Source organism: Mycteria americana, chromosome 15, assembly GCF_035582795.1.
Source record: "Mycteria americana isolate JAX WOST 10 ecotype Jacksonville Zoo and Gardens chromosome 15, USCA_MyAme_1.0, whole genome shotgun sequence".
Classification (NCBI taxonomy): domain Eukaryota; kingdom Metazoa; phylum Chordata; class Aves; order Ciconiiformes; family Ciconiidae; genus Mycteria; species Mycteria americana.
Window position 1 is genome coordinate 16,037,501 of NC_134379.1, and position 12,500 is coordinate 16,050,000.

The following is a 12,500-nucleotide window of genomic DNA, read 5'->3' on the forward strand; positions in this document are numbered from 1 at the left end:
CATGGGCAGAGGGGTAGACCTGGCCTCCCCGCCCGGCCATGGGCAAAGGGGTAGACCTGGCCTCCCCGCCCTGCCCGGGCAAAGGGGTAGACCTGGCCTCCCTGTCCGGGCAAAGGGGTAGACCTGGCCTCCCCGCCCTGTCCGGGCAGAGGGATAGACCTGGCCTCCCCGCCCGGCCATGGGCAGAGGGGTAGACCTGGCCTCCCCGCCCTGCCGGGGCAAAGGGGTAGACCAGGCCTCCCCGCCCTGTCCGGGCAGAGGGGTAGACCTGGCCTCCCCGCCCGGCCATGGGCAGAGGGGTAGACCTGGCCTCCCCGCCCTGCCGGGGCAAAGGGGTAGACCAGGCCTCCCCGCCCCGCCCTGCCCGGGCAAAGGGGTAGACCAGGCCTCCCCTCCCCGCCCTGCCCGGGCAGAGGGGTAGACCTGGCCTCCCCGCCCCACCCGGGCAAAGGGGTAGACCAGGCCTCCCCTCCCCGCCCGGCCATGGGCAGAGGGGTAGACCTGGCCTCCCTGTCCGGGCAAAGGGGTAGACCAGGCCTCCCTGGCCTCCCCGCCCTGCCGGGGCAGAGGGGTAGACCTGGCCTCCCCGGCCTGCCCAGGCAAAGGGGTAGACCTGGCCTCCCTGCCCGGCCATGGGCAAAGGGGTAGAGCAGGCCTCCCTGTCCGGGCAAACGGGTAGACCTGGCCTCCCCTCCCTGCCGGGGCAAAGGGGTAGACCTGGCCTCCCCGCCCCGCCCGGGCAAAGGGGTAGACCAGGCCTCCCCGGCCTGCCCGGGCAAAGGGGTAGACCTGGCCTCCCCGCCCGGCCATGGGCAAAGGGGTAGACCTGGCCTCCCCGCCCCGCCTGGGCAAACGGGTCGACCTGGCCTCCCCGCCCCACCCGGGCAAACGGGTAGACCTGGCCTCCCCGCCCGGCCATGGGCAAACGGGTAGACCTGGCCTCCCCGCCCTGGCGGGGGAAAGGGGTAGACCTGGCCTCCCCGCCCTGCCGGGGCAAAGGGGTAGACCTGGCCTCCCTGTCCGGGCGCGGGGTAGACCAGGCCTCCCTGCCCGGGCACAGGGGTACACCTGGCCTCCCTGGCCGGGCGCGGGGTAGACCGGGCGCGGGGTAGACCGGGCCTCCCTGCCCGGGCCCGGGGTAGACCTGGCCTCCCTGCCCGGGCCCGGGATAGACAAGTCCTCCCCGGCCTGCCCGGGCAAAGGGGTAGACCAGGCCTCCCCGGCCTGCCCGGTCAAAGGGGTACAGCTGGCCTCCCCGGCCGGGCGCGGGGTAGACCAGGCCTCCCTGCCCTGGCCGGGCGCGGGGTGGACCTGGCCCCCCCCGTCCGGGCGCGGGGTAGACCAGGCCTCCCTGCCCGGGCACAGGGGTACACCTGGCCTCCCTGGCCGGGCGCGGGGTAGACCGGGCGCAGGGTAGACCGGGCCTCCCTGCCCGGGCCCGGGGTAGACCGGGCCTCCCTGCCCGGGCCCGGGGTGGACAAGTCCTCCCCGGCCTGCCCGGGCAAAGGGGTAGACCAGGCCTCCCCGGCCTGCCCGGGCAGCGGGGTACAGCTGGCCTCCCCGGCCGGGCGCGGGGTAGACCAGGCCTCCCTGCCCTGGCCGGGCGCGGGGTGGACCTGGCCCCCCCCTGCCCGGGCGCGGGGTAGACCAGGCCTCCCGGCTCGGGAGCGGGGTAGACCGGGCCTCCCTGCCCGGGGAAAGGGGTAAGGCCTGGCCTCCCTCCCCTGCCCGGGCAAAGGGGTACACCTGGCCTCCCTGCCCGGGCAAAGGGGTAGACCGGGCCTCCCTGCCCAGGCGCGGGGTACCCCCGGTCTCCCTGTCCGGGCACGGGGTAGACCGGGCGCGGGGTAGACCAGGCCTCCCTGCCCGGGCACGGGGTAGACCGGGCTTCCCTGCTGGGGCCCGGGGCAGGCCCGGCCTGCCGGCCCGGTGCAGGGTTCCGCGTGGCTTCCCTGCCCGCTGCCGGCTTACTCCTGGCCCCCCTAGCCAGTGTGGGGTGCGTGTGGTGTGTTCACTCTTACTCGTCTGCTACCACGTGGTGGATCGAGGACGGAGCCATTATGGAAGTAAGTATCTACCCGTCATTTGAACAACCTCATGCCCTTATCTTCCTTTCCTATAGCCCCCATCCCTTGTTGCTGCTCTAGTCATCCTCCTTCCCTGTAGAATTACTAAAGAACGAGAGGAATAACGACACGTAGCCGTTCCGTCGACCCTCTTTTATTTCTAGTTGTTTGTCATCGGTTCCCTCCTTGCGTACCCGAAACAAGGGAAGGGAAAGTTAGCGAAGCCAGCGTTAACGTTATGCGTTCAAGTCCTTCACGATTCATCTTTTTTAACAATTCACTCGTGAAGCCGCCCTCGCTCGAGACCTCGGTAACAGAGGGTGAACGAAAAATTGAATGAACGAATCGTGACTGGATCTTCATTCCACTTACCGTGAACCAGTTACGGATCGAGATGAGGCGGCTAAGTACGTACGCACGAGCGCTAGGTACGGAGGCACAAGTGCTAACTCCTGGCGCACAAGGACTCCCTCTGGGCGAACCGCGGACGCCAGTGGACAGTTCGGGCCATCATTGTGACCCGCTGTCGACGTACTTTACCGTTTAGTCGTTCTTGATTACTAATAGCCTTTCGTCTGCGTAGTCTCCGGTGGCCGCCGGGGTACCGGAAGCCTGTCGGCGTGCTAGCGATACAGGAATAACGACAGAAGGAGTCCGTAAATTCGTTACCCTTCACTTAATTTATTAGGAATGAACGAACGGTGCGCGTCTGGATCGTTCGCGGCTTCCTAACCTGTTCCTTAACGGCTCTCCGGGGCGGGCTCCTTCTCGGCCCGCCGACAGTCGAGCAACAGCCGGTTCGTCCCGACCGTCCGCCTCTGCCGTGACGGGCGGCCCTCGCCACCTCCCCGCCCGTCGGTCGTGACGGGTACCTGATTACCTGATCGGGTCCCTCCCGCCGTGGCCGTGGCCGTGGCGCGGCGTCACCGGGCTACCTCCGTGGGGGCCCGGCCTCCCAGGCGCCGGGCTTTGGCCCCGGGGTCGGGCGAAGCTGCTTTCGGCCGGGGGCGAAAAGCCCCTTCCCCGTCTCCTCGAGACCTGGCCGGAGCGGAGAAAAGCATGGGCCGCCATCACCCGTCAGCCGGACGGTCCTTTCACCCCACCGCATCCCCCCCCCCCCCGCCCCCCGCCTTTCCCGGGACGGGCCTCCGTCCTGAGAAGGCCTCTCAAAGGTCACGGCCGGCCTCCAAGGCACGGCAGTCTCGCAGGCCGCTGAAGAAAGTCAGTCAGCCGCCTCGACAGACGGTCCCTGCGGCCGAGGCCGATTAAGGCGAGCATCCTCGGGAGACGCGGGGCGCTCGTGGCCACCGTGCCGGCCGACCGGCCCAGCCTGGGCCCTCTCCCCGCCGGCGGCAAAGGAGCCCCCCCCCCCCCCCCCCCCCCCCCGCCCTCGCCGCCACCGCCGCCTCGTCTAAAGGCTGCTGGGCCCGTCCTCTCGGCAGTACTCACCGCTCGACCGCATCCCGCTGGCGACAGAACCGCCGATGGCCGTTTCTTAGAAGCGCGGCCCACCTCTCCGCCAGCCTAGGCCGGGGTCCTGCCGCCCGGCCGCTCGGGCCGGCCCTGGGGCCCCGGGTCTCTGCCCAGGCCGAGGCACGCGGCTGCTGCTTTCCCAGGGGCCGGCTTCGACCGGGAGCCGAGCGGAGCGTGTCGCCCGCAGAGGGGCACGCGCGCGGGCCGGACGTCCGCCCCGCCGACGATGCGGACTGGAACAGAGAGGGTGGCGTTATCCACAGCCTTACAAATCTTCTTCACTGCTTTCCGCATGCGCGCAGGTGCGCACGCGCTCACGCGTGCCCCCAAACAGGCCACGCCCGAGCCTCCGCGCGCACACACGCGCGCTGGGCCCGAACCCCACCCCCGAGCCTCTGCACGCACACACGCACACGCAATCGTGCGTACAGGCGTGCACGTATTGCCCCCCCCCCCCCCCCCCCCCCCGCCTCGTCTAAAGGCTGCTGGGCCCGTCCTCTCGGCAGTACTCACCGCTCGACCGCATCCCGCTGGCGACAGAACCGCCGATGGCCGTTTCTTAGAAGCGCGGCCCACCTCTCCGCCAGCCTAGGCCGGGGTCCTGCCGCCCGGCCGCTCGGGCCGGCCCTGGGGCCCCGGGTCTCTGCCCAGGCCGAGGCACGCGGCTGCTGCTTTCCCAGGGGCCGGCTTCGACCGGGAGCCGAGCGGAGCGTGTCGCCCGCAGACGGGCACGCGCGCGGGCCGGACGTCCGCCCCGCCGACGATGCGGACCGGAACAGAGAGGGTGGCGTTATCCACAGCCTTACAAATCTTCTCCACTGCTTTCCGTGTGCGCGCAGGTGCGCACGCGCTCACGCGCGCCCCCAAACAGGCCCCCGGCCCCGAACCCCACGCCCGAGCCTCCACGCGCGCTGGGCCCGAACCCCACGCCCGAGCCTCCACGCGCGCTGGGCCCGAACCCCACGCCCGAGCCTCTGCACGCACACACGCACGCGCAATCGTGCGTACACCTGCGTGTGTGCACGTATTGCCCCCCCCCACCCCCGCCCCCCCCACCCCCTCCCCGGCCCGGCCAGGCCCCCGGCCCGAACCCCACGCCCGCCGCCGCCCACACCCACGCGAGCTCTGCCGCGCCGCGGGGCCGCCCCCCCCCGCGTTCCGCCAGCAGGTTTGCCGCCCCGGGGAAGGCAGGCAGGAGACTTTAGGACCCGGCGGCGTCCTTGCCGGCTTCGTGCACAGGCGGGAGAGGGGAGTCCCGGCGGCGTGCGGTCTCCCACGCCGGCTGCCGAGTAGCTACCCTGCCGTGCCCGTGCCCGTGCCCGTGCCCGTGCCCGTGCCCCACATCCTGCCTGCCTTTCTGTCTCAGTCAGTCGGTCACTCGCCCTGCTGCCCGCCCGCCCTACTCGCCCTGCCCGCCCGCCCGCGCAGCGCGTTGAAAACCGAAGGAACGCCGGGGGGGGGGGCGGAGAGAAGGGGGGGGGGGGGGGGGGGGGGGGGGGCGCTGAACCAACCGACCCGAACAGAAACCTTCTCCGAAAAGGGACCGTCCCCCCTCCCCAGCCTACTTTTGCTCCAGGTTCCCCGCCTGCTCGCCGGCCGCTCTCGTCTGCCTCTGCGCCAGCCGCCCTTCCCTGCCGCTGCCGCTGCCGCTGCCGCCGCCCTGACTGAGCGCGGGACCGTTAGCGCGGCGGGAACTGCCGCCCTTTCCCCGCGGGCGGGGGCCCGGCTGCCGGGCAGCGGGGCGCGAGCGCCTGCGCAGGGCGCGGGTCAGCTGACGCCCCCCCCCGCCGTCCCGCTGCGCCGGGGCGCCGAAGAGTCTGTGGTCAGGCGGGCCACACCCCACAGCCTGTGGGTCCGGAACGGCAGCGCAGGGAAAGGAGGGAGGGAGGGAGGGGGACTGGGCGCAGGTGTCTCTCTCTCTCTCTCTCTGTGTCTGTCTGTCTGTCTGGCTGTGTGCCTATGTGTGTGAGTGCGTGCGCCCGCGCGTCTGTCGCGGGGCTTGGGGGGGGCGGCGTCTGCAGGATCGCAGATACATATTTTACCGTGTCTCTTTTACTTTAAAGAGGAGTCAACACAAAATAAAACGAGGGCAAGGCACACCTTCCCCCCCCCCCGAAAAAATCAAAACCAAACAAACCCACACCACGAAACCAAAAACAAAAGCCGGCGAGCGCCGGCAGCGCCGCCTCCACCCCGTCCCCCACCAGCCAGGGAGGAAAAAAACCGGCCGGGTGGACAGACTTGCCGCGAGCCGCGCGGCGGAATGTGTGTGTGGGGGGGGGGGGGGGGGGGGGGGGGGGGCGGCCGGAGCAGAGCGGAGAGGCTGGCCGGGGCAGTGAAGCCGGCAGCGGGTCGGGGCAGAGGTGTGCGTGTGCCTGTGCGCGCGCGCGCGTGAGTGCGGAGCGGGGGGCGTTGGGGGGGTGGGGTGGGGTGGGGGGGTGGTGGGGGGTGTGTTTAAAAAAAAGACATTTCTTTAAATTGTTAATTAACTGATTTTTTAAGTTTAAATTTTTACTTAACTGATTTAATTTTTAAAAATTTAATTCACAGGTTTAAATTTTTAATTAAATGGTTTAATAGACTGATTTTTCACGTCCAAACCAATAAAGATAAAATCACTTTTGCACGAGACAGAACGTTTCAAATTACTCCCCTCTACCAGAGGCGCTTAAATCGCGGAAACGGGGGGGGGGGATTTTTTTAAATTTAAATTTTTAAGTAACTGATTTAGAGTGTTTCATCATTTCATTAACTGATTTAAATTTTTAATCAACTGATTAAAATAGACTGATTTTTTTTTTTCATGGACTGGTTTTTTATTTTAGTTTCTTTCTGTTTAAATTTCTTTTAAATGTATCTATTTTTATTTAATTAATTAATTTATTTTCTTTTAATTTATTGTTTTATTTTTTATATGTTGCAGACTGATATTTTTTAATAGACTTGTTTTTTTAATTTAACTTATTTTTAATATTTTTTCTTAAAGTTGTTACATGTTATTTTTAAATTAATAAATAACTTTTAATTTCAATGAAATAATTTTTAATTTAAATTCTAATTAAAATTTTTTAAATATTAATAAACTATTTTTACTTATTTACTTCAGTTTATTTATTTTATTTTCATCTATTTTATTCTGATTTTTTCTTTCTATAGACTGATTTTTTTTTTTTTTTTTAATAGACTGATTTTTTACCACACACACCCCCCCACACCCACCCACCCCCACCCGCCCCCGTCCGTCCCCGGCCGGCAGAAACGGGCCGCCCGGTCCAGCCGCCCGGCTCCGGAGCACGGAGCGGCCGGCAGGTCTACCCGGCGCCGGGGCGGCAGGCGGCCGGCAGGTCTACCCGGCGCCGGGGCGGCAGGCGGCCGGCAGGTCTACCCGGCTCCGGGGCGGCAGGCGGCCGCCAGGTCTACCCGGCTCCGGGGCGGCAGGCGGCCGGCAGGTCTACCCGGCTCCGGGGCGGCAGGCGGCCGGCAGGTCTACCCGGCGCCGGGGCGGCAGGCGGCCGGCAGGTCTACCCGGCGCCGGGGCGGCAGGCGGCCGGCAGGTCTACCCGGCTCCGGGGCGGCAGGCGGCCGGCAGGTCTACCCGGCTCCGGGGCGGCAGGCGGCCGCCAGGTCTACCCGGCTCCGGGGCGGCAGGCGGCCGCCAGGTCTACCCGGCTCCGGGGCGGCAGGCGGCCGGCAGGTCTACCCGGCTCCGGGGCGGCAGGCGGCCGGCAGGTCTACCCGGCTCCGGGGCGGCAGGCGGCCGGCAGGTCTACCCGGCTCCGGGGCGGCAGGCGGCCGCCAGGTCTACCCGGCGCCGGGGCGGCAGGCGGCCGCCAGGTCTACCCGGCTCCGGGGCGGCAGGCGGCCGCCAGGTCTACCCGGCTCCGGGGCGGCAGGCGGCCGCCAGGTCTACCCGGCGCCGGGGCGGCAGGCGGCCGCCAGGTCTACCCGGCGCCGGGGCGGCAGGCGGCCGGCAGGTCTACCCGGCTCCGGGGCGGCAGGCGGCCGCCAGGTCTACCCGGCGCCGGGGCGGCAGGCGGCCGGCAGGTCTACCCGGCGCCGGGGCGGCAGGCGGCCGCCAGGTCTACCCGGCTCCGGCGGGACTTTTAAAAAAAGACATGTATATTAAACTTTTAATGAACTGACTTTTTTAAATTTAAATTTTTAAGTAACTGATTTAAATGTTTCACCATTTAATGACCTGATTTAAATTTTTAAATAACTGATTTAATAGACTGATTTTTTTCCATAGGCTGTTTTTTTTCTTTTAATTTCTTTATGTTTAAATTTTTTAAAAATGTATTTATTTTTATTTTCTTATTTATTTTTTTATTTATCATTGTTTTTATTTTTTTATGTTATAGACTGATCTTTTTTTAATAGACTTGGTTTTTTAATTTAATTTATTTTTAATATTTATTTAATTTTTAAAAGTTGTTAAATAAATTATTTTTAAATTAATAAATAAATAACTTTTCATTTTAATGAAATAATTTTTAATTTAAGTTTTTTTAAAAAAATTTAAATATTAATAAATTACTTTTATTTATTTACTTCAGCTTATTTATTTTATTTTCACGTATTTTATTCTGATTTTTCGATTTTATAGACCGATTATTTTTTTTTAATAGACTGAATTTTTAAGATCCGCCCCCCCACCCCGCGCGTTCCCGGCCGGGAGTAGCGGGCCGCCCGGTCCAGCCGCCCGGCTCCGGAGCACGGAGCGGCCGGCAGGTCTACCCGGCTCCGCGGCAGCAGCCACCCCGATCCGGGGTTGGCGGCGGTTCCCTGGTCCAGCAGCCTCGGCTGCGCGAAGCGGCTTACACGTCTACCCGGCTCCGGGGCGGCAGGCGGCCGCCAGGTCCACCCGGCTCCGGGGCGACAGGCGGCCGCCGGGTCCACCCGGCGCCGGGGCGGCAGGCGGCCGCCGGGTCCACCCGGCTCCGGGGCGGCAGGCGGCCGCCGGGTCCACCCGGCGCCGGGGCGGCAGGCGGTCGCCGTGTCTACCCGGCTCCGGGGTGGCAGGCGGCCGCCGGGTCTATTCGGCTCCGGCGGGACTTTTAAAAAAAGACATGTGTATTAAACTTCTAATGAACTGATTTTTTTAGATTTAAATTTTTAAGCAACTGATTTAAATGTTTCACCATTTAATTAACTGATTTAAATTTTTAATTAACTGATTTAATAGACTGACTTTTTTTTATAGACTGTTTTTTTGGTTTTAATATCTTCATGTTTAATTTTTTTAAAAACGTGATTATACTTATTTATTTATTCTAATTTATTCTTTATTATTCTTTATTGTTTTTATTTTGTTATGTTATAGACTGACTTTTTTTAATAGGCCTGGTTTTTTAACTTAACTTATTTAATTTTCAAAAGTTATTAAATAAATTCTTTTTAAATTAATAAATAAATAACTTTTTATTTCAATGGAATAATTTTTAATTTGAGTCTTAATACAAAAAAATTAAATGTAAATAATTTTTTTAAATTTATTTACTTTAGTTTATTTATTTTATTTTTATGTATTTTATTCTGATTTCTCATTTTGCAGACTGGTCTTATTTTTAATAGACGGATTTTTTACGAGCCCCCCCCCCGCGTTCCCGGCCGGGAGAAGCGGGCCGCCCGGTCCAGGCACCTGGCTCCGGAGCACGGAGCGGCCAGCAGGTCTACCCGGCTCCGCGGCAGCAGCCACCCTGATCCGGGGTCGGCGGCGGTTCCCTGGTCCAGCAGCCTCGGCTGCGCGGAGCGGCTTACACGTCTACCCGGCTCCGGGGCGGCAGGCGGCCGGCAGGTCTACCCGGCTCCGGGGCGGCAGGCGGCCGGCAGGTCTACCCGGCTCCGGGGCGGCAGGCGGCCGCCAGGTCTACCCGGCTCCGGGGCGGCAGGCGGCCGCCAGGTCTACCCGGCTCCGGGGCGGCAGGCGGCCGCCAGGTCTACCCGGCTCCGGGGCGGCAGGCGGCCGCCAGGTCTACCCGGCTCCGGGGCGGCAGGCGGCCGCCAGGTCTACCCGGCTCCGGGGCGGCAGGCGGCCGCCAGGTCTACCCGGCGCCGGGGCGGCAGGCGGCCGCCAGGTCTACCCGGCGCCGGGGCGGCAGGCGGCCGCCAGGTCTACCCGGCTCCGGGGCGGCAGGCGGCCGCCAGGTCTACCCGGCTCCGGGGCGGCAGGCGGCCGGCAGGTCTACCCGGCGCCGGGGCGGCAGGCGGCCGCCAGGTCTACCCGGCTCCGGGGCGGCAGGCGGCCGGCAGGTCTACCCGGCTCCGGGGCGGCAGGCGGCCGGCAGGTCTACCCGGCTCCGGGGCGGCAGGCGGCCGCCAGGTCTACCCGGCTCCGGGGCGGCAGGCGGCCGCCAGGTCTACCCGGCTCCGGGGCGGCAGGCGGCCGGCAGGTCTACCCGGCTCCGGGGCGGCAGGCGGCCGGCAGGTCTACCCGGCTCCGGGGCGGCAGGCGGCCGCCAGGTCTACCCGGCTCCGGGGCGGCAGGCGGCCGCCAGGTCTACCCGGCTCCGGGGCGGCAGGCGGCCGGCAGGTCTACCCGGCTCCGGGGCGGCAGGCGGCCGGCAGGTCTACCCGGCTCCGGGGCGGCAGGCGGCCGCCAGGTCTACCCGGCTCCGGGGCGGCAGGCGGCCGCCAGGTCTACCCGGCTCCGGGGCGGCAGGCGGCCGCCAGGTCTACCCGGCTCCGGGGCGGCAGGCGGCCGCCAGGTCTACCCGGCTCCGCGGCCGGCCGCCAGGTCTACCCGTGTTCGGATCCCGGGGCGGCCAGCGGCGGTATCCGGAGACCTCGGGATGTCGCTGCCGGAGTGTCCGGCGGAAGGGGCGGCCAGGTCTACCCGGCTCCGGCGGGACTTAGTCGCTGTTCTGGGGCTGACGGGTAGACCTGTTGTCCCCGGCGCAACCTCGGAGCTTCCGAAGGGGTCGCTGTTCTTCGCTGCCTCCAGTTACGTCATCGTAGAAGGCGGCGTGATTGGCGCGTCTCCCCGCTGGCCAGAGGCGCCGCTCTTGCAAGTTGCCGGGGCCGGGGCCGTGCCGGTCCGTATTATAGGAGCGGGCGGTGACTCGTCTCCGGAAGGGCACTCGTGAGCGGCTGCTACCCTGGCGGCTCTGCCGTCTTAGTGGGGCACTGCGCGGTCGCTAGTAGAGGAGCGGGCGGTGACTCGTCTCCGGCAGGGCACTCGTGAGCAGCTGCTACCCTGGCGGCTCCGCCGTCTCAGTGGGGCAGTCTGCGGCCGCTGTGGCGGTTACCCCGGCGGTTCGGCTCGGTTCCCAGCTGCTCGGCACGGCCGTCCCCCGGCGCTTGCCCGACAAGTCAGCCAGGTGTGGCTGTGAGAGGCCGGGGGAAGGGGGCAGCCAGAGCCGCAGGCAGGCTCTGGCAGTAGGTGCCGAGTGGTGCGAGGCGTAAAGCCGGCTGCCGCGGGGCAGGGCAAAGACTGGCGGCCGGCGGCGGTCGCCAGCACTCGAACGCTGGAAGAGCGGGGGAGCCGAGGCTGCCGCGGCTTTCCCCCGGCTCCCGAAGGCCCGATGACGGCAAGAGCAGATCCCAGGCCGTTAGAGCAGCGGGGCAGAGAGGCCCGTGAGTGTCCTGAGGGCCAGCTGGGTGACGGCAGCGGGCGAGGTGGCGGCACCTCGTCTTCTTTTCTCCGGCCCTAAGCTGGAGCCCGCGAAGCGGGCAGAGAGCGGCGGCCGGTCGCGGTGGCCGGCAGCCGAACGCAGACGGCCCGGGGGGGGTTTATGAGCCTGCCGCGGCTCCCCTCCCGGCCCCCGAAGGGCCCCATGACGGTGCAGGCGAGGCGGCGGCGCCTCGGCCTCCTGTTTTTTGCCGGTATGAGCCATACGCGGGCGGCCCGTGGTGTCTGGCCTGCCCCGGCTTCCCCGGTTGCCGGAGGGCCCATCGGAAACGTCTGCACGGAGACGGGCGAAGCGGCGGCGCCTCGTTCTCTGTTTTTCTCCGGCCCTAAGCCGGGACCCGCGAAGCGGGCAGAGAGCGGCGGCCGGTCCCAGTTGGCCGGCAGCCCACTGCAGACGGCCAGGGGGTCTTAGAGCCTGCCGCGGCTTCCCCCCCCGGCCCCCGAGCGCCCCGTGATGATGGTGCAGGCGAGGCGGCGGCGCCTCGGCCTCCTGTTTTTTTGCCGGTACGAGCCATACGCGGGCGGCCCGTGGTGTCTGGCCTGCCCCGGCGGCTTCCCCGGTTGTCGGAGGGCTCGGTGGAAAAGGTCTGCAGGGAAAGACGGGCGAGGCGGCGGCGCCTCGCCCTTTGTTGCTCTCCGGCCCTAAGCTGGAGCCCGCGAGGCGGGCAGAGAGCGGTGGCCGTTCCCAGTTGGCCGGCCACCTTGGGTGGCCGGGGATGTGGTGCCTTTAGCGGCTTTCCCCGGCCCCGGATAGGCGGGGATGAGCCCCCGTGAGGCGCGGTGCCTCGTGTTTCTGCATTTTTTTTTCCCCGCGGGGTTAAGCGGCTTCCCCGCGGGGCGGGCAAAGACCGGTGGCCGGCGGCGGCCGCCGGCACACTCGAACGCTTGACGGACCCGGGGGAGTTGGGCCTGCCGCGGCCGTCCCCCGGTGCCGTCGACCTCGCTGAAGGGAATCGTTGTCCGGAGCAGGGGGCCGGCGGCACCCCCTGCCCTTAACTGATCCAGACCCGCAGGCAGCGCCCGCTGAGGCGTCCCCGAGCGCGTCGCAGAGGCTTCACGGCGGGCCGGCTCTGCCGGTGTTCAGGCCGCGTTGCACCTCTGGCGGACGCGGCTCGCTCGCTCGCACGCAGGGCCCCGCGTCTGCTGTCGGCCTCCCCGGCCGGCGGCGGGCGCGCGCGGCTGTCGTTGTCCCAGGACCTTGGCCGTGGGGCCTCCGCTTCTTTTCCTTCTCTTCCTATCTTTCCTTCCTGATCGATGAGGCACTTGAGGCACGTCGGAGAGGCTTCACGGCGGGCCGGCCCTGCCGGTGTTCAGGCCGCGTTGCACCTCTC